General features: G+C 59.8%; 1 protein-coding gene across 4 annotated transcripts in view; it reads right to left on the bottom strand.

Moving 5' to 3' along the window:
- The window catches only part of LOC137456034 (CMP-N-acetylneuraminate-beta-galactosamide-alpha-2,3-sialyltransferase 4-like), a 42,644-nt gene that overhangs the window by 10,621 nt on the left and 11,005 nt on the right, over positions 1-21,018 (bottom strand). For 3 of the 4 annotated variants that reach the window (XM_068167276.1, XM_068167279.1, XM_068167278.1), the window contains exon 2: positions 11,813-11,882. The gene's annotated coding sequence lies outside the window, so the exon portion shown is untranslated. Of the gene's footprint in view, positions 1-2,047; positions 2,215-11,812; positions 11,883-21,018 lie in introns of those variants that run through there. The other variant, XM_068167277.1, reaches the window with a different exon arrangement.

Below are 21,018 nucleotides of genomic sequence, written 5' to 3'. Positions count from 1 at the left end.
CAGGACCCCAGCAGGCAGCAGGGACCCCCCCCCAGCCAGGAGGGACCCCCCCCAGCCAGCAGGGACCCCCCCCAGCCAGAGCAGGACCCCAGCAGGCAGCAGGGACCCCCCCAGCCAGCAGGGACCCCCCCAGCCACAGCAGGGACCCCCCCCAGCCAGAGCAGGACCCCAGCAGGGAGCCCCTCAGGCAGCAGAGACCCCCCCAGCCAGCAGGGCCCCAGGAGGCAGCAGGGACCCCCCAGCCAGAGCAGGACCCCAGCAGGGCCCCCCCCAGCCAGAGCAGGCTGCTCAGGGCCGCAGGGAGCCTGCCCTGCAGAGCCTGTGAGGATGCAGCCTCCAGCACCTCTCCTCCTGCCTCACCCTGCAGAGCTCCCTCCCGAGCCCCAGCCCTCAGAGCCAGCCCTCAGGACCCCAGCAGGGTCCCCCCCTGCCCTGCCCTGCCCCTTCCAGCTGGGCCAGGAGCCTGGCTCTGGAGTCAGGTCACAGCATCACAGCACCAGTCAGGGTTGGAAGGGAGCACAAGGCTCAGCCAGCCCCAACCCCCCTGCCATGGGCAGGGACACCCCACACTAGATCAGCCTGGCCACAGCCTCAGCCAGCCTGGCTGCAAACACCTCCAGGGCTGGGGCCCCAACCACCTCCCTGCACAACCCATTCCAGGGCTTCACCACTCTCATGGGGAAGAACTTCCTCCTCCCCTCCAGCCTCAATCTCCCCACCTCCAGCTTCATTCCATTCCCCCTAGTCCTAGCACTGCCTGAGATCCTGAGCAGTCCCTCCCCAGCCTTCCTGGAGCCCCCTGCAGATCCTGGAAGGCCACAATGAGGTCACCTGGGAGCCTTCTCTTCTCCAGACTGAACAGCCCCAACTCCTTCAGTCTGTCCTCACAGCAGAGCAGCTCCAGCCCTCTGCTCATCCTCCTGGCCCTGCTCTGGACACCTTCCAGCCCCTCCACATCCCTCTTGCCATAGGGGCTCCAGAACTGGAGGCAGGACTCCAGGTGGGGTCTCCCCAGAGCTGAGCAGAGGGGGAGAATCACCTCCCTTGCCCTGCTGGCCACACTTCTCCTGCTGCAGCCCAGGCTCTGGTTGGCTTTCTGGGCTGCAAGTGCAGACTGAGAGCTCCTGGTGAGCTTCTCCTCCCCCAGCACCCCCAAGGCTCTCTCCTCAGGGCTGCTTTCCAGCCAGTCCCTGCCCAGCCTGCATTTGTGCCTGGGATTGCCTGCACCCAGCTGCAGGACCCTGCCCTTGGTCTTGTTGAACCTCCTGAGGTTGGCTTGTGCCCAGCTCTGCAGCCTGTCCAGCTCCCTCTGGATGGATCCCTTCCCTCCAGCCTGTCAGGGTCCCTCTGGATGGATCCCTTCCCCCCAGCCTCTCCAGCTCCCCCTGGCTGGATCCCTTCCCCCCAGCTCTGCTGCCCCACACAGCCTGGTGCCAGCAGCAGCCCTGCTGAGGCTGCCCTCAGTGCCCCTGGCCCTGGCCCCCACACAGCTGTTGAAGAAGCCTGGCCCCAGGCCCCACTGCTCTGCCCCCCAGGCAGCAGCAGCTTGGGCTGCAGAGCTCCTGGCAGGCAGGGCAGAGCCTCCCCACAGCCAGCTGGGAGGAATCCACTCCAGGAGGAAACAAAACTGAGTTGCAAAGGAAACCCCAAAGAGGAAGAGAAAGCCCTTGGGGGGGAGGTTTCCAACCCCAAACCCCCAAAGCAGTTCCCAGGGGGGATCTGAACCCCAGCCCTGGCTCCAGCACCCAAGCAGCACCACTGCAGGCAGGGAGCCAGCCCCGGGGCAGGCAGAGGGGGCCAGGAGCAGCCAAGGGGCTCCAAGCCAAGAGCATCACCTGCCTGAGGCACCTCCAGCACTTCCCCTTGCCCCATCCCAGGAGCAAAGGGGCAGCCAGCAGCTGAAATGCTGGCCAGGGGAGCAGGGGGGCTGTGTCCTCCCTCCCAAACCTCTCCCTGCTGGGCTAAGACAGCCAAGAGCTGAGGTGGAGCCCCCCCCCAGGGCCACCCCAGCCCCATCCCAACAACAAGGAGGGGAGGATGAACTTACCAGGTGGGAGAGGTCTGGGGGGCCCTGCTGCTCCCCCCAGGATCAGCCTCCCCCTAAGGCCAGCACAGAGCTGAGCTGCCCCTGAGCTGCTCCTCGCTGGGGCTGGGCACAGCCTGCAGCAGCAGAGGCTGAGCAGTGCCCAGTGCCCAGCCAGGGGGAAGGAGCACAGCCAGCCTGGCTGAGGGCACCCCTGGGCACCCCACCCTGCCCAGCCCAGCCCCCCAGCGAGCCTGGCACCGCCTGGCCTCACCCAGCAGGGAGGCAGCCAAGGGCAAAGGGCCTGGGGCAGGAGAGCAGGGGGAGGAAGGGCAGGGAGGATGAGCCTGCAGGGCAGGCTCTGCCCCTCCCCAGGGCTGCACTGCAGCAGCAGAGCGAAGGAGGCAGGGCAGGGAGGGCAGCCCGGGGGGGCAGGGGCAAAGGCAGCAGCAGGAGAGCAAGGGGGAGGCAGGGGAGGCCTCACAGGGGGCTGGGGCTGGGGGCAGGGAGGAGGGATGGGGGTGGGGAGAGGGAGAGGGAGAGGGATGGAGAAGAGGATGATGAGGATAAAGACAGGCTTTGGGATGGAGAAGGGGAGAGGGAGAGGGATGGAGAAGGGGAGAGGGGAGAGGGATGGAGAAGGGGAGAGGGCGAGGGATGGAGCTGGGGACAGGGAGAGGGGAGGTGCCCCCCCAGGGATGTGCTGTCTCCCCCTGCAGCACTTCCCCCCCTGACTCAAGGCCATCAAAGCCTTCCCCAGGGAGCTGCCCAGGCTCAGGGAAGGGATGCAGGACCCTGCCCCTCTCCCCACCCCGGATTTGCCTCCTGGCTCCTCCTGAGTCCCTGTTCCTGCTCCTTGAGTCCCCCCAGCCTGGGGAGGGGAGGTGAAAGCCAGGAGCAGGCCCTGGGGGGTGGGTAAGGAGGGGAGGCAGGCAGCAGGCTGTGCTGGCTCAGGGCATTTCCTCCCTTCTCCCAGCCAGCCCAGGCCCTGAGGGGAAATCTGTGCCCTGGGGTGGGGCTGGGGGCTGAGCCCCTCCTGCTCACCCTGCCTGGGCAGGTGCTGGATGCTGGGAGCCAACTCGAGCAGCAAATTCCCCTCCCAGCCCTGCCCTCGGGGCCAAAAGGCCCAGCCCAGGGCAGAGTGAAAGGCAGGGGGCAAAGGGGGGGTGGGGAATCTGCTCCCCACCCCGGGGAGAGGCTTTCAGATGCCTGCTGTGAGTCAGTTCATTTCCTGGCTGTTAATTGTGCTGAGTGCTGAGCTGGTGCCCAGCCTGGAGAGCAAAGCTGGGCCGGGGGCAAAGCCTCAGCTGAGGCAACCAGGGGGAAGGATCCTGCAGGGGGAGGAAGGATCCTGCAGGGGCAGGAAGGATCCTGCAGGGGGAGGAATGATCTGCAGGGGGAGGAAGGTTCTGCAGGGGGAGGAAGGTTCTGCAGGGGGAGGAAGGTTCTGCAGGGGGAGGAAGGATCCTGCAGGGGGAGGAAGGATCCTGCAGGGGGAGGGAGGATCTGCAGGGGGAGGAAGGTTCTGCAGGGGGAGGAAGGATCTGCAGGGAGAGGGAAGGACCCTGCAGGGGGAGGAAGGATCTGCAGGGGGAGGAAAGGATCTGAAGGGGGAGGAAGGATCCTGCAGGGGGAGGAAGGATCTGCAGGGGGAGGAAGGATCCTGCAGGGGAAGGAAGGATCTGCAGGGGGAGGGAAGGACCCTGCAGGGGGAGGAAGGATCTGCAGGGGGAGGAAGGATCATGCAGGGGGAGGAAGGATCCTGCAGGGGGAGGGAAGGATCCTGCAGGGGGAGGAAGGATCCTGCAGGGGGAGGGAGGGAAGGATCCTGAAGGGGGAGGAAGGATCTGCAGGGGGAAGAAGATTCTGCAGGGGAAGGAAGGATCTGAAGGGGGAGGAAGGATCTGCAGGGGGAGGGAAGGATCCTGCAGGGGGAGGAAGGATCTGCAGGGGGAAGAAGATTCTGCAGGGGAAGGAAGGATCTGAAGGGGGAGGAAGGATCTGCAGGGGGAGGAAGGATCTGCAGGGGGAGGAAGGATCTGCAGGGAGAGGGAAGGACCCTGCAGGGGGAGGAAGGATCCTGCAGGGGGAGGAAAGGATCTGAAGGGGGAGGAAGGATCCTGCAGGGGGAGGAAGGATCCTGCAGGGGGAGGGAGGGAAGGATCCTGAAGGGGGAGGAAGGATCCTGCAGGGGGAGGAAGGATCCTGCAGGGGGAGGAAGGATCCTGCAGGGGGAGGAAGGATCCTGCAGGGGGAGGAAGATCCTGCAGGGGGAGGAAGGATCCTGCACGAGGAGGAAGGATCTGCAGGGAGAGGAAGGATCTGCAGGGGGAGGGAAGGACCCTGCAGGGGGAGGAAGGATCCTGCAGGGGGAGGAAGGATCTGCAGGGGGAGGAAGGATCCTGAAGGGGGAGGAAGGATCCTGCAGGGGGAGGAAGATCCTGCAGGGGGAGGAAGGATCCTGCACGAGGAGGAAGGATCTGCAGGGAGAGGAAGGATCTGCAGGGGGAGGAAGGACCCTGCAGGGGGAGGAAGGATCCTGCAGGGGGAGGAAGGATCTGCAGGGGGAGGAAGGATCCTGAAGGGGGAGGAAGGAAGGATCCTGAAGGGGGAGGAAGGATCCTGCAGGGGGAGGAAGGATCTGCAGGGGGAGGAAGGATCTGCAGGGGGAGGAAGGTTCTGCAGGGGGAGGAAGGATCTGCAGCAAAGCAGCCAGAGAGTGGGAAGCAGAGCAGAGCACCCCCAGGCTGCACTCCCCAGCCCAGGCTGCACTCCCCCAGCACAACATCCTCCTGGCTGCCCCCAGCCTTGCCCAGCAGGGTGAGATTCAGCACTCAGCCTGAAGGCCTTTCCCAACCTGGTGAATTCTGTTCTCTTCCCTTCATGGAATGCCAGAGCCCAGCATGGGGACCCCCAGAGCACCCCCAGCCCCTGCCCCAGCAGGGCACCCCCAGGGGCACAGTGCCCAGGGGGGGTTGGAAGCTCTCCACACCAGGACACTCCACAACCTCTCTGGGCAGCCTGCTCCAGGCCTCCAGCACCCTCCCAACAAACAACTTTCTCCTCCTCTTCCCCTCCAACCTCCTGGCCTCCACTCTCTGCCCACTGCCCCTTGGCCTGGCCCTGGCCACCACTCAGCAGAGCCTGGCCCCAGCCTCTTGCCCCCCAGGGGCCCTTCAGCTCTTGCTGAGCATTGCTGAGCATTGCTCTGGGGCTGCTCTTCTGCAGGCTCTCAGCCCCAGGCCTCTCAGCCTTTGCTCCTGCCACAGCTGCTCCAGGCCCCTCAGCAGCTTCCCAGCCTCCCCTGCACTCTCTCCAGCACTTCTCTGGCCCTCTGCAGCTGGGCAGCACACAACTGCCCCCAGGGCTCCAGAGGTGGCCTCAGCAGGGCAGGCCAGAGGGGCAGCACAACCTCCCTTGCCCTGCTGCTGCCCACACTCTTCTCCATGCCCCCAGCACAGCCTTGGCCTTCTTGGCCCCCAGGCCACCTTGCTGCTGCTGGGCAACTCCTTGGCCCCCAGCACTCCCAGCTGCTTCTGCTTGGAGCTGCTTGCCAGCAGCTTCCCCCTGCCCTGTGCTGCTGCAGGAGGTTGTTCCTCCCCGGGGCCAGGCCCCTGCCCTTGCCCTGCTTCACCTTCAGGAGGTTGCTCTCCCCCAGCTCTCAGCCTGCCCAGGGCTCCCTGGCTGCCAGCACAGCCTGAGGGCTCTCAGCCACTGCTCCCAGCTCTGTGCCAGCAGCAACCTGCCTGAGGCTCCACCCTGAGCCTTCAGCCAGGTCAGTGATGAAGATGCTGAGCAGGACTGGACCCAGCCCTGAGCCCTGGGGCACACCAGGAGCTGCAGGCCTCCAACCAGCCCCTGCCCCACTGCCCACAACCCTCTGAGCTGTGTCCTTCACAGCTCCCCTCCCATCCCAGGGAGGGCTGCAGGCAGCTCTGCACCTCCCCTGCCGTGGGTTCAGCCCAGGCCAAGCCCTGGGGCTGGGGGAAAGTCCCAGGTGGATTCAGCTCCCACGCTGGGCAGAGGCTCCCAGAGCCTCCTGCTTTGATGTCTGCAGCTCCCCAGCACCCCAGGCTGAATCTGAGCACTGCACAGAGGGCTTCAAAGCAGCAACCCCCAGAGCCAGCAGGGCAGAGCCTCAGCCCTGGCTTGCTGCAGAGGCTGCTCAGGGTGCAGCTCCTCCTGGAGCCTCTCCCTACCCCTGGACCTGTGCTGGGAGAGGCAGGCTCAGCCCTCCTGCTGCTTGGGGTGACCCCAGAGGCTCCTCTCCCTCTCTCCCCATCCCTCCCCATCCCTCCCCACCACCCTGCTGGCTCCACTCAGGCTCTCAGCCCCACAAAGCCTGCAAGCAGCAGCAGCCAGGCTGCCCCCAGCCCCCACCTGGGCAGACCCCAAAGCAACCCAAAGCCAGGGAGCAAGGACAGAGGGGGGGAGGATTGCAGCCCTGCCAGCCCAGCCCAGAGTGGGAGCCCAGGGGCCCCAGCCCTGGGCCAGCAGAGCAGCTCCTGAGGCTTCCCTGCTGCCTTGGGAGCCCTGGGCAGGGACAGGAAACAGAGACAAGGCCAAGGGACCTCTGCCATGCCCCCAGCAGCCCACCCAGGGGCCCACGGGGGTGAGAAGGATGAGCCTTGAGTGCTTCCCCCCCAGACCACTCCTGGAGGGCAGCTGGGGCACAGCTGGGTCCCAGCCAGGGCAGGGCTGCAGCAGCAACCCCAAGGGATGCAGCCCTGGCAGCAGGAGCCAAGGGGAGAGGGAGAGAGCTGGGAGGAGCCCAGGGGGATCACTGCCCTGGAGCCTGCCAGGCAGCACAAGGACCCTGCAGGGACAAGGAGCAAGGCTGCAGAGCTCCTGAGAGGACAGCACCAGGAGCAGCCCAGGGAGCAGCTCCCAGCCCCCAGGGAAGCAGCTCCCAGCCCTGGGATCTCCCAGCCCCAAGGAAGCAGCTCCCAGCCCTGGGATCTCCCAGCCCCAAGGAAGCAGCTCCCAGCCCTGGGATCTCCCAGCCCCAAGGAAGCAGCTCCCAGCCTGGGATCTCCCAGCCCCAAGGAAGCAGCTCCCAGCCCTGGGATCTCCTAACCCCCAAGGAAGCAGCTCCCAGCCCTGGGATCTATCAGCCCCAGGGCTCTGGAACCTCCCCAGGGCTGGGGACTGCCCTGGGCAGCCTGGGCCAGGCCAGGACAACCCTCAAGGGGAAGAAATTGTTCCTCAGGGCCAACCTGAACCTCCCCTGGGGCAGCCTGAGGCCATTGCCTCTTCTCCTGTCCCTCGTTCCCTGGGAGCAGAGCCCAAGCCCCACCTGGCTCCAGCCTCCTTGCAGGGAGCTGCAGAGAGCAAGGAGGTCTCCCTCAGCCTCCTCTCCTCCAGCCTCACCACCCCCAGCTCCCTCAGCTGCTCCTCCCCAGCCCTCTTCTCCAGACCCTTCCCCAGCTTCCTTGCCCTCCTCTGGCCCTGCTGCAGCCTCTCAAGGTCTTTCCTGCAGTCAAATACAGGCCTTGGGGGTGCTGGGGGAGGAGAAGCTCAGCAGGAGCCAGCAGGGAGCACTTGCAGCCCAGAGAGCCAAGCAGAGCCTGGGCTGCAGCAAGAGAAGTGTGGCCAGCAGGGCCAGGGAGGGGATTCTGCCCCTCTGCTCCACTCTGCTGAGACCACAGCTGCAGCTCTGGGGCCAGCTCTGGAGCCTCTGTGCCAGGAAGGATCTGGAGGGGCTGGAAGGTGTCCAGAGCAGGGCCAGGAGGAGGAGCAGAGGGCTGGAGCTGCTCTGCTCTGCAGACAGCCTGAGAGAGTTGGGCTTGTGCAGGCTGGAGAGGAGAAGGCTCCCAGGAGACCTTCTGGTGGCCTTCCAGGATCTGCAGGGGGCTGCAAGCAAGCTGGGGAGGGACTTTGGGAGGTGTGAGGGAGGGATAGGAGTGGGGGGGATGGAGCAGAAGTAGCAGTGGGGAGCTTGAGATTGGCTGTGAGGAAGAAGTTGTTGGCCAGGAGGGTGGTGAGAGCCTGGCCCAGGCTGCCCAGGGAGGTGGTGGAAGCCTCCTGCCTGGAGGTGTTTGCAGCCAGGCTGGAGGTGGCTGTGAGCAACCTGCTGTGGTGTGAGGTGTCCCTGCCCATGGCAGGGGCTTGGGGCTGGCTGAGCCTTGAGCTCCCTTCCAGCCCTGACAGCTCTGAGGTTCTGTGATTCCACATCCAGCACAGGATGCAGCTGCTCCTTGCTCCTCTTTGCTCCTTGCTCCTCCTTGCTCCTCTTTGCTCCTTGCTCCTCCTTGCTCCTCTTTGCTCCTTGCTCCTCTTTGCTCCTTGCTCCTCCTTGCTCCTTGCTCCTTGCTCCTCCTTGCTCCTCTTTGCTCCTTGCTCCTCCTTGCTCCTTGCTCCTCCTTGCTCCTCTTTGCTCCTTGCTCCTCCTTGCTCCTTGCTCCTTGCTCCTCCTTGCTCCTCTTTGCTCCTTGCTCCTCCTTGCTCCTTGCTCCTCCTTGCTCCTCCTTGCTCCTTGCTCCTCCTTGCTCCTTGCTCCTCCTTGCTCCTCTTTGCTCCTTGCTCCTCCTTGCTCCTCTTTGCTCCTTGCTCCTCCTTGCTCCTTCCTCCTCCTTGCTCCTCTTTGCTCCTTGCTCCTCCTTGCTCCTCCTTGCTCCTTGCTCCTCCTTGCTCCTCCTTGCTCCTTGCTCCTCCTTGCTCCTTGCTCCTCCTTGTTCCTTGCTCCTCCTTGCTTCTCCTTCCTCCTCCTTGCTCCTTGCTCCTCCTTGCTCCTTGCTCCTTGCTGCTCCTCTCAGGCTCAGTTCATTCCCAGACACTTCCATTGCCCCTGGTGGCAGCAGCCACACTGAGCTCCAGCTGGCTCTGCCCCTTCTCCTTTTCCCCTCCTCCACTTCCTGCCCCTCCTGCAGGCCTGGACCTCCTCTTTCCCTCCTGAGTTCCCCCCAAAGCCCCCTGCTCAGCCAGGCTGGGCTGCTGCTCCTCCATCTCACCTTGCAGCCTCCTGAAGTGCATCCAAGGCTTCCTGGAGCCCTCTGCCCCCCAGAACTGCCTCCCAAGGGACTCTCTGCACCCAGGGGCTGCTTCCTCTGCTCCACAAGGAGCTGCCAGCTGAAGCCCTCCACAAGAGCCAGAGGCTGAGCATGGTGAGGCTTCTCCCAGCTGCCCACAGAGCCTTTCTTCCCCTGCCTCTGCCCCTGCCTGGCTGAGCAGCCCAGCCAGGGGCTTGACCTTGCTGCCCTTCAAGAAGGAACACAGCAACCCTCCAAGCTCCCAGCAGCAGCACTCAGCTCCAGGCCAACCCAAACACTCCTGGGCTCAAGCAGGAGAGGTAACTCCAGGAGCATTCCAAGCATGCAGGGCCCTGGCCAAAGCTTTCTGAGAGGGGTGAAGAGCCACTCCTGGGGGGCACAGGAGCCTCCAGGAAGCTCTTCCCCCTGGCCAGGGGCAAACACCCCCAGCCAGGATGGGGGCACCCTGGGGGCACATCCCCAGAGCACCCCCAGGCTGCTCCCAGCTGCTTTGGATGCCCTCAGGGGGCAGCACCTGGCCCAGACCAGCGCTGCCACCACCCTCCCTGGGCTCCTTGCAGCAGGCAGTGGAACACAGGGGTGGGCCTCAAGCCCCTCCCTGGGCCCCCAAGCCAGGGGTGGCCTGGGGGGACAGCTGGGCCTCTGGGGTAACCCCATGCCCCCAAGGCTCCTCCTTGGGGTGTCACAGAGCAGGGGGGGTTGGAAGGGACCTCTGGAGCTGATCCAGGCCAACCCCTCTGGCCAGCTAGGCCAGGCCCCCAGGGACACCCCCAGCAGGGGCAGGTGCTGGCCCTGACCCTGGAGAAGGCCTCTGAGGTCACCAAGTGCAAGCAGCAGCCCAGTGCCACCCTGCTCAGCTCCCTCTCCCCCTGGCAGAAGAGTCCCTTCCAGGCCCTTTCCTGCTGGCTGCAGCTCACCACGACCCCAGGAGGGCTGAGCCCCCCCTGGGGGGACAGCCACGAGGGTGGGCACCCCCCAGCACTCATTTCACATCCCTTGGAGCCCCCCAGCCCCGACCCAGCCCCCCCTCCTCCTGCCTGTCCCTTGGGCTGCCACTGTCACCCCCTGGCTGTGCCCAGCCCCAGGGAGCACCCAGGGGTGCAGGTGGCAGCAGCTTGGCTCTGCCCTGCCCCCCCAGGAGCAGCAGAGGGGAAGGCAGCAGGCTGGGGGTGCTGGCAGGGAGCAGGCAGCTTCCCCCTGCTGCCCTGGCAGAGGGCACAGCACATCCCCAGGGAGCACCCAGGCCCTGGAGTGGGATCTGAGCAGCCCAGGGAGGTGCCAAGGAGCCCCCTGGGGTGCTGCCAGCCCAGCTGCAGGGGAGGGAAGGGATCTGAGTTACCCCTCAGGCAGCTCCCATCCTGGGAAGGGTTAACTACCACCAGGCTCCCATTTGGGTGGCTAAAGGCCACCTGCCCAGTGGCTGTGCCCTCTGCAGGGCTCCAAGTGCCACCTTAAACCTCTCACCACAGCAGCCCTGTGGTTTCCTCTCCGTTTCCTCCTCAGCTCCTGGGGTGCCCCAGCAAAAGGGCAGGGCCCAGGCAGGGCTGAGGGCAGGGTAGCTCCAGGGTGACCCCACCCGTGGGGCTGGGCTGCCACCCTCACCTCCTCCACCCTAAACCCTCCAGGGTGCAGCCACCAGGTAGCTGGAACCCCCCCACAGCCCTCCCCCTGCCCTCTTCCCCTCAGGAGGGCAACCTGCTCCAGCCCTGGGCAGCCCTCGCTCCTCCCTGACCCCCAGCAGCCACCTGGGACACAGGAACAGAGGAGCAGAGGAGGTCAGGGGCTGGAAGGGACCTCTGGAGAGCTTCCAGCCCAAGCCCCTGCCAGAGCAGGAGCAGAGAGCCCAGCACAGGGCACACAGGAGGAAGGTCTCCCCTGAGCCTCCTCCTCCTCTCCAGGCTGCACAGCCCCAGCTCCCTCAGCCTGTGCCCACAGCAGAGCTGCTCCAACCCCTGAGCATTCTCCTGGCCTCCTCTGCCCCCTCTCTGCAGCAGCTCCAGCTCCTTCCTGTGCTGAGGGCTCCAGAGCTGGACACAGTGCTCCAGCTGAGGCCTCACCAGAGCAGACTGAAGTGGCAACTCCCTGCCAGAGCAGCAGCCCAGAGTCCAGCCCAGGTCACACAGAACACATCCAGGCAGGGCTGGGAAGGCTCCAGGGAAGGAGACTCCACAACCTCTCTGGGCAGCCTGCTCCAGGCCTCTGGGAGCCTCCCAGGGCAGAAGTTCCTCCTCCTGCTGAGCTGCAACCTCCTGGGCTGCAGTTTCCATCCCTTGCTCCTTGGCCTAGCCCAGGGTGCAGCTGAGCAGAGCCTGGCCCTGTCCCCTCCCTCCTGACCCCCAGCCCTCAGCTCTTGAGAGACATTGCTCAGATCCCTCTCAGCCTTCTCCTCTGCAGCCTGAGCAGCCCCAGGGCTCTCAGCCTCTCCTCCCCAGGCACTGCTGCAGTCCCTTCAGCAGCCTTGCAGCCCTCCCTTGGCCTCTCTGCAGCAGATCCCTGTCCCTCCTGAGCTGGGCAGCCCAGAGCTGGATGCAACCTTGCAGGGGAGGTCTCAGCAGGGCAGAGCAGAGGGGGAGGAGAAGCTCCCTGGCTCTGCTGGCCACACTCTGAATGCCCCCAGGGCACATTGCTGCCCCCCAGGACCCCCTTGGCCCCCAGGGCACACTGCTGCCCCCCAGGGCACATTGCTGCCCCCAGGAAGCTCATCCCAGGGAGATCTTCTCCAGCAGCCCCAGCAGAGGGAGAGGCTCAAAGCAGTCCCCGCCGGGCGGTGAGCAGCCAGCAGCAGGTCACAGCTACTTACTGTCCTTCCTCTTGGCCCAGGCAGAGCAGGCAGGAGCTTGGTGGGATCTAGGAGGCCATCCTCTCTTCCCCTGCAAAAGGAAGCACAGCCTCAGGACCAGCAGCAGCACCCAAGGGCTGCATCCTCCAGCAGCCATCCACCCTCGCAGGGCCCAGCGGGTCCCTCCGGACCCCTCCCAGGGCAGCAGCAGGGGGGGAGCAGGGAGCCATGGGGGGGCCCAGAGGAGGGCTGCTCCTTCCAGCCACACACCTCCTCCCCCTGCACCAGCAGCACCCGGGCCAGGGCTGCCAGCTGCTTTTAAGGAGGAGGAGAAGGAGGCAGCAGCGAGGCTGAGAGGCCACAGCTTGCCCCAGGCTCCCCAGCACCTCCTGAGCCTTCCCTGCCAGGAGGCTCTGGGCTGTGCAGGCAGCAGCCATGCCCTCTGCCCTGCTCCCCAGCACCTCCTGAGCTTTCCCTGCCAGGAGGCTCTGGGCTGTGCAGGCAGCAGCCATGCCCTCTGCCCTGCTCCCCAGCACCTCCTGAGCTTTCCCTGCCAGGAGGCTCTGGGCTGTGCAGGCAGCAGCCATGCCCTCTGCCCTGCTCCCCAGCACCCCTTGAGCTTTCCCTGCCAGGAGGCTCTGGGCTGTGCAGGCAGCAGCCATGCCCTCTGCCCTGCTCCCCAGCATCCCCTGAGCTTTCCCAGCCAGGAGGCTCTGGGCTGTGCAGGCAGCAGCCATGCCCTCTGCCCTGCTCCCCAGCACCCCTTGAGCTTTCCCTGCCAGGAGGCTCTGGGCTGTGCAGGCAGCAGCCATGCCCTCTGCCCTGCTCCCCAGCACCCCCTGAGCTTTCCCTGCCAGGAGGCTCTGGGCTGTGCAGGCAGCAGCCATGCCCTCTGCCCTGCTCCCCCTGGGCTGCCCTCAGCCCCTCCTGCCTTCCCACACAGGACACTGCCCAGGCCCCCAGCTCCAGCATCCCTCCTCAGCTGCACACCCAGCCTGGGGGAAGGAAAACCTCTGCTGAGAAGCTGCTGAGCACCAGCAGCCTCCTGCTTGGGCTGCCCTCCAGGAGCCCACCCCAGGAGCAGCTCCAGCCTGGCTCAGGGCAGGGCAGGACCAGCCAAGCCCTTTCCACAGCTGGTGCTCAAGCCCTGGCACAGAAGATGCTTCCAAGGGGAAGCTCTGAAGCCTTCCTCTCCTCTTCCACCTCCTCCAGCTGGGAGAGAAGCTGGAGGCCACCAAGCTGCTGTAAGCCTGCTCAGGGCATGGCTCCCCCTTGGCAGCCTGCTGATTTTAACCACCCAGCACCTCCAAGGTGGTTTCTCCTCTGCTCGAGGCTGGCTGCTTCTCCCCAGGGCTCTCCTGAGGCGGCCAGGGATGGCTCCTGCCCCCTCCAAAGCAGCTCTGCCTCCTGCCTCCACCTTTTGCTGAGGGCAACCAACAGCCACACCAGATCCACCTGGAGCTGCTCTGCAAGCCCCAGGAGCTCACTTGCCTGCACCAGGGTCTTGCCAGCAGCCCTGCAGCCACCACAGCATCCAACACGAAGGAGTGACCTCCTGAGGAACCACCAAGAGGGCTACAGGAGCCTCCGAGGAGGCTGAGCTCCCCAGGGGGCTGCTGCTGAAGCACTTCAGCCTGAAACATCAGCCCCTGCCCATGCAGATGAGGAGGAGGATGGCTGGAGCCGCCTGGGGGTGGGCAAGGAGATGTCTCCTCCCCAGGAGGACACCACAGGCTGAGCAGGAGACCACAGCCCTCCCAAGCACGTCGGTCTCCCGTCCCAGGCCTGGCCTGGAGCTGGAATTTCCAGCTCCTCTGGCAGAGCCAGGAGCTGCATCCCTGCTGCTCTCCCAGCAACTGCTTTCCAGCCTCCCCAGCAGCTCCCTCACCATCATCCCCAGCTCAGGGGCCAGGCATCCACCAGGTCAAGAGCTGCCATCTCCACCAGCTCAAGCCAGCTGGCAGCTGCTCCCAGCAGGGAACCAACATCCCACCCCCCAGGGCCCTCTAAACCCCTCCACAAGCTGAATTTTGCTCCTTGTCCCCTCCCAGGCTCCTGCCTCAGTTTCCCCTCCTGCCCTGTAAATGATTCCCACATTCAAGTGAGGAAAGGGCACCTTGTGCTTGCCCCTGGGACAGGGTGGAAAGGAACTCCCTCAGCATGCTGGTGGCTCTGAGTGGGAGACAATGAAGCCCCCAAGGCTGATTTCAAGGTTGAATCCTGCTGGGATCAGTCCTTGGAGGGGCTCAGACCTGCGGCACAGGCAGGAGGGGACACACACAGGGTAGGGGTGAGCCACCAAACCCCTCCCCTCCACCACCCTGGACTGGACCTTCTGGGGGGGGTGTTAAAGCAGAGGAAGGGGAGAGGAGGACCATGGGGGACAGGAGATGGAGATCTCCTTTCCCCAGGGAGACCTGATGCAAGGCAGCTGCCTGTCCTTCTGTCCGTCCACTGCCAGCCTCCCTCAGCTCAAATCACCTCCCAAGGTGGGGAGGGAGCAGAGGCTGGGCTGGGAGGGGAAGAAAGCCCAGGGTGAGCTCCCCCTGCTCTGGAGAAAACCTCTCCCCTTGGCACCAGCCAGGGGCTGCCCAGCCTGGCACGCCGCTCACGGCGCCACCGGCAGCATTCCCTGGGGGACAACCCCAACGGCTTCCTGCTCAGCCTTGGGATGAGCCAGAGGTGGAGTTCCACGTGGGGTGAGCTGGAATTCCATGTGGGCTGAGCTGCAATCCCCTGTGGGATCAGCTTGCTCCTGGAAGAGGTTTCCCTGCTGCCCAGTAAGCCCAGGGGTCAGCAGCGGGCAGCAGAGCACGGGGAGGCCAGCGGCAGCAGACCCTCTCCTCCTCCAGCAAGGAACCAACTGCTGGGGGAGGGTTAATGAAACCAATCATTTACTGCAAATACACAACCATGTCATCACTCCACCTCCAAGCCATCCCAGGGAATGCAGGAGAAGCAAAGCCCCTGCCCCAGCTGCAGGGAGCAGAGACCCCACCCCCAGGATGAAGGCAGAAGGTGAAAAACACAGAGCAGAAATCACCACTTTTGCCAAGCTGGGATGCTCAGCATCGCCCCCCAGGCCTAAAAAAGGCCTATTTTGGGGTTCAGCTTCACCCCCCAGGCCTAAAAAAAGCCTATTTTGGGGTTCAGCTTTACCTTCCAGACCTAAAAAAGTCTATTTTTGGGCTCAACTTCACCCACTAGGATTGAAAAAGTCTGGTTTGGGGTTCAACACCATCCATCAGGTCTAAAAAAGTCTATGTTGGGGTTCAGTTTTACCCACTAGGATTAAAAAAGCCTCTTTTGGGGTTCAGCTTTACCCACTAAACCTAAAAAAGCCTTCTTTGGGGGGTTGCCATCACCCTCCAGACCTAAAAAAAGCCTATTTTGGGGTTCAGCTTCACCTTCCAGGCCTAAAAAAGTCTATTTTGGGGTTCAGCCTTACCTTCCAAACCTAAAAAAGTCTATTTTGGGGCTCAACTTCACCCACTAGGACTAAAAAAGTATGGTTTGGGGTTCAACATCATCCACCAGGTCTAAAATAGTCTATTTTGGGGTTCAGTTTTACCCACTAGGACGAAAAAAGCTGTTTTGGGGTTCAGTATCACACTCCAGAACTAAAAAAGCCTATTTTGGGGCTCAACTTCACCCACTAGGACTAAAAAAGTCTGGTTTGGAGTTCAACACCATCCACCAGACCTAAAAAAAGCCTATTTTGGGGTTCAGCTTCACTCTCCAGGCCTAAAAAAAGACTATTTGGGGGTTCAACACCATCCACCAGACCTAAAAAAACCCTATTTTGGGGTTCAGCTTCAACCACTAGGCCTATAAAAGTTATTTTGGGGGCTTAGCTTCAACCAAAAAAGCCTATTTTGGGGTTCAGCATCACACTCCAGACCTGAAAAAGTCAATTTTGGGGTCCAGCATCACCTTCCAGGCCTAAAACAGCCTATTTTGGGGTTCACATCACCCTTAAGGCCTAAAAAAAGTCTATTTTGGGGCTCAACACTATCCACCAGACCTAAAAGAGCCTATTCTGGGATTCAGTTTTACCCCACTAGATCTAAAAAAAAGCTATTTTGGGGACCAGCTTCAGCCTCCAAGCAAAAAAAAAAAGGCTATTTTGGGGTTCAGCATCACCCTCCAGGCCTAAAAAAGTGTATTTTGGGGTTCAGCTTCACTCTCCAGGCCTAAAAAAGCCTATTTTGGGGCTCAACTTCACCCACTAGGACTAAAAAAGTCTGGTTTGGGGTTCAACACCATCCACCAGGCCTAAAAAAAAGTCTATTTTGGGGCTCAGCTTCTCCTTCCAGACCTAAAAAGGCCTATTTTGGGGTTCAGCTTCACCCCCCAGGCCCAAAAAAAAGCCTATTTTGGGGTTCAGCTTCAACCACAAGCCTAAAAATACTCTATTTTAGGGTTCAGCATCACCCTCCAGACCTAAAAAAGGCCTGTTTTGGGGTTCAGCATCACCTTCCAGGCCTAAAAATGTCTATTTTGGGGTTCAGCTTTACCCTCTGGACCTAAAAAAGTTTATTTTGGGGTTCAGCTTTACCCACTGAACCTAAAAAAGCCTTCTTTGGGGGGTTGCCATCACCCTCCAGACCTAAAAAAAGCCTCTTTTGGGGTTCAGCATCACCTTCCAGGCCTAAAAAAGTCTATTTTGGGGTTCAGCTTTACCTTCCAGACCTAAAAAAGTCTATTTTTGGGCTCAACTTCACCCACTAGGATTGAAAAAGTCTGGTTTGGGGTTCAACACCATCCATCAGGTCTAAAAAAGTCTATGTTGGGGTTCAGTTTTACCCACTAAACCTAAAAAAGCCTTCTTTAGGGGGTTGCCATCACCCTCCAGACCTAAAAAAAGCCTATTTTGGGGTTCAGCATCACCTTCCAGGCCTAAAAAAGTCTATTTTGGGGTTCAGCCTTACCTTCCAAACCTAAAAAAGCCTATTTTGGGGCTCAACTTCACCCACTAGGACTAAAAAAGTCTGGTTTGGGGTTCAACACCATCCACCAGACCTAAAAAAAGCCTATTTTGGGGTTCAGCTTCACTCTCCAGTCCTAAAAAAAGACTATTTGGGGGTTCAACACCATCCACCAGACCTAAAAAACCCTATTTTGGGGTTCAGCTTCAACCACTAGGCCTATAAAAGCTATTTTGGGGGCTTAGCTTCAACCAAAAAAGCCTATTTTGGGGTTCAGCATCACACTCCAGACCTGAAAAAGTCAATTTTGGGGTCCAGCATCACCTTCCAGGCCTAAAACAGCCTATTTTGGGGTTCACATCACCCTTAAGGCCTAAAAAAAAGACTATTTTGGGGCTCAACACTATCCACCAGACCTAAAAGAGCCTATTCTGGGACCCAGTTTTACCCCACTAGATCTAAAAAAAAGCTATTTTGGGGACCAGCTTCAGCTTCCAGGCCTAAAAATGGCCTATTTTGGGGTTCAGCATCACCTTCCAGGCCTAAAAAAGTCAAATTTGGGGTTCAGTTTCACCCTCCAGGCCTAAAAAAGTCTATTTTGGGGTTCAGCTTCACCTTCCAGGACTAAAAAAGCCTATTTTGGGGTTCAGCCTTACCTTCCAGGCCTAAAAAATCTATTTTGGGGCTCAACTTTACCCACTAGGACTAAAAAAGTCTGGTTTGGGGTTCAACACATTCCACCAGGCCTAAAAAAAGTCTATTTTGGGGCTCAGCTTCTCCTTCCAGACCAGAAAAAGTCTATTTTGGGGTTCAGCATCACTCTCCAGACCTAAAAAAGCCTATTCTGGGGTTCAGCTTCAACCACTAGGCCTAAAAAAGCTACTTTGGGGGCTTAGCTTCAACCAAAAAAGTCAATTTTGGGGCTCAGCATCACCTTCCAGGCCTAAAACAGCCTATTTTGGGGTTCAGCATCACACTCCAGACCTAAAAAAGTCTATTTTGGGGTTCAACACCATCCATCAGACCTAAAAAAGTATATTTTGGGGTTCAGCATCACTCTCCAGGCCTAAAAAAAACCTATTTTGGGGTTCAACATCACCAACCAGACCTAAAAAAAGACTATTTGGGGGTTCAACACTATCCACCACACCTAAAAGAGCCTATTCTGGGATTCAGTTTTACCCCACTAGATCTAAAAAAAGCTATTTTGGGGTCCAGCTTCAGCTTCCAGGCCTAAAAAAAGGCTCTTTTGGGGTTCAGCATCACCTTCCAGGCCTAAAAAAGCCTATTTTGGGGCTCAACTTCACCCACTAGGACTAAAAAAGACTGGTTTGGGGTTCAACACCATCCACCAGACCTAAAAAAGTCTATCTTGGGGTTCAGCATCACCTTCCAGGCCTAAAAAAGTCTATTCTGGGGTTCAGCATCACTCACCAGGCCTAAAAAAAAGACTATTTTGGGGTTCAGCTTCAACCACTAGGCCATAAAAAGCTATTTTGGGGGCTTAGCTTCAACCAAAAAAGCCTATTTTGGGGTTCAGCTTCACCCTCCAGGCCTAAAAAAGCCTCTTTTGGGGTACAGCATCACTCTCCAGGCCTAAAAAAAGACTATTTTGGGGCTCAACACCATCCACCAGATCTAAAAGAGCCTATTCTGGGACTCAGTTTTACCCCACTAGATCTAAAAAAAAGCTATTTTGGGGACCAGCTTCAGCTTCCAGGCCTAAAAAAGCCTATTTTGGGGTTCAGCTTCAACCACTAGGCCTAAAAAAGCTATTTTGGGGGCTTAGCTTCAACCAAAAAAAGCTATTTTGGGGTTCAGCATCGCCCTCCAGGCCTAAAAAAGTCTATTTTGGGGCTCAACTTCACCCACTAGGAATAAAAATGTCTGGTTTGGAGTTCAACACCATCCACCAGACCTAAAAGAAGTCTATTTTGGGGTTCAGCATCACCCACCAGACTTTAAAAAAGCCTATTTTGGGGTTCAGCTTCACCTTCCAGGACTAAAAAAGCCTATTTTGGGGTTCAACATCACCCTCAAGGCCTAAAAAAAGACTATTTTGGGGCTCAACACCATCCACCAGACCTAAAAAAGTCTATTTTGGGGTTCAGTTTTACCCACTAGATCTAAAAAATGCTATTTTGGGTTTCAGCTTCAGCCTCCAGGCCAAAAAAAAAGGCCTATTTTGGGGTTCACCATCATATTCCAGGCATAAAAAAGCCTATTTGGGGGTTCAGCATCACCCTCTAGACCTAAAGAAGCTATTTTGGGGCTGAGTCTCTTCTGGCCTCTCTGAAGAGGATCACAGTCCTGGTACCACACACAGTCTCTGCTGTTCTGGAAGCCAAGGGGGGACACTGGTGCTCTCCACAACTACTTTCCTCCAGGCAGGTGATGGAGAACCAGTTATCCACAACTGCTTGGAAACAACTGAGGCCACTTACTCCAGCAGCCCTGACCTGGAGGAAGAAGCCCTGGAAAAGGCAGACCACAACTGGCACACCGATGGAAGCAGCTTTGTGATGCAGGGAGAAAGCAAAGCTGAGAATGCTGCAGCTGGAAGGTGTCCAGAGAAGGGCAAGGAGGCTGGGGAGGGGTCTGGAGCACAGCCCTGTGAGGAGAGGCTGAGGGAGCTGGGGTTGCTTAGCCTGCAGAAGAGGAGGCTCAGGGGAGACCTTCTTGCTCTCTGCAACTCCCTGCAGGGAGGTTGGAGCCAGCTGGGGGTTGGGCTCTTCTGCCAGGCAGGCACCCAGCACCAGAACAAGAGGACACAGTCTCAAGCTGTGCCAGGGGAGGTTCAGGCTGGAGGTGAGGAAGAAATTCTACTGAGAGAGAGAGATTGCCCTTTGGAATGTGCTGTCCAGGGAGGTGGTGGAGTCACCATCCCTGGAGGTGTTCAGGAGGAGACTTGATAAGGTGCTTGGTGCCAAGGGTTAGTTGATTAGGTGGTGTTGGATGATGGGTTGGACTTGATGATCTCCAAGGTCTCTTCCAACCTGGTTAATTCTAGTCTATTCCATTCCATTCCATTCCATTCTATAGAAGAGGTAATCAGGTTAATTCTACCCCACTCTATACAGGAGAAGAGGTAACCAATGCAGAAGCCCTACCAAGAAACACCTCTGCTCAAAAGGCAGCGATGAGAGCCCTGACCAGAGCCCTTGAGCTTCCCCCAGGGACATGTGCAAACACAGGGACTGACTCAAAGTATGCCTTTGGGGTGGTGCATGCCCAGGGAGCCATCTGGAAAGCAAGAGGACTGTTGTCATCTCAAGGAACGGCTATCAAACACGTGAGAGAGAGACTGAGGCTGCTGGCAGCAGGGCAAGAGCCAAGCAAGGCACTGCAAAGCACCCCAGAAAGGGAACACCGGACAAGAGAGAGGCAATCCACGGGCAGATGACACAGCTCAAAGGGTGGCCAGGGAGGGCAGGAAGGTGGCAGAGTCTGCTCTGATCCCAGAGGGTGAATTGAGCCAAAGGAGCCAGAACCTGTGTATAGCACAGAGGATCAGACATTACTCACAGATTAATTAGGGCTTAGGATAGGAAAGGGCTGGGCCAGGACACCAGATGGGAAGCGAATCACACCCACCAACCTTCCCTGGGCTTTTGTTCAGGTGCAACATGCAAAGACTCCCTGGGGAACAGAAGCCCTGGATGGAGACTTGCTTCAGGAGTGTCCAGCATGAAAGTCATACAGCACAGCAGAACAGCTAACCCAGCAGTGGGAGTGTGGCTTAAGGCTAAGCCCGAGGGAAGGAGAGGAGTTAGCCTGGGACAGGTTAGCAAAGGAAATGAGCCAGGACAACAATGGCAAATGGATGTCACTGAGCTCCCAAGAAAGGGGGGATCCAGGACCTGTTGGTACTCTCTGACACCTTCTCTGGCTGGCCAGGAGCACTTCCCTGCCGCACAAACAAAGCACCAGAGGTTACTACAGCAGTGTCACAAGAGAGAATACCTTGCTTTGAGGCACCTCCTGCTGCTGCCCCAGGCAGGGGACCTCATGTTGTGGCCAAGGTGGTACCAGTAGGTAAAATCTTAGGGATTGATTGGCAACTCCACACCCCCTCTAAGCCACATCCAAGTGGACAAGTGGAGGAAATGAAGCATTTCATCAAAAGGCAGACAGTAAAACTCAGGCAGGGAGCAGCAAACCTTCCTTGGCCACAAGCATCACCAAGGGCCCTGCTGCAAAGTCAAACTGAGCAAAGGACAAGGGAAGGGTTGAGCCTATTTGGAATCCTCTTTGGAAGACCTTAGGCAGTAGGAACCATGGAGCCCTGCCCTGAACCAG

The sequence above is a fragment of the Melanerpes formicivorus genome, unplaced genomic scaffold, assembly GCF_026170545.1.
Source record: "Melanerpes formicivorus ecotype bairdi unplaced genomic scaffold, bMelFor1.0.p_v2 SCAF_114, whole genome shotgun sequence".
NCBI classification, from domain to species: domain Eukaryota; kingdom Metazoa; phylum Chordata; class Aves; order Piciformes; family Picidae; genus Melanerpes; species Melanerpes formicivorus.
Note: the sequence above shows the minus strand (reverse complement) of the source record. Positions and strands in the feature narration are given on the sequence as shown.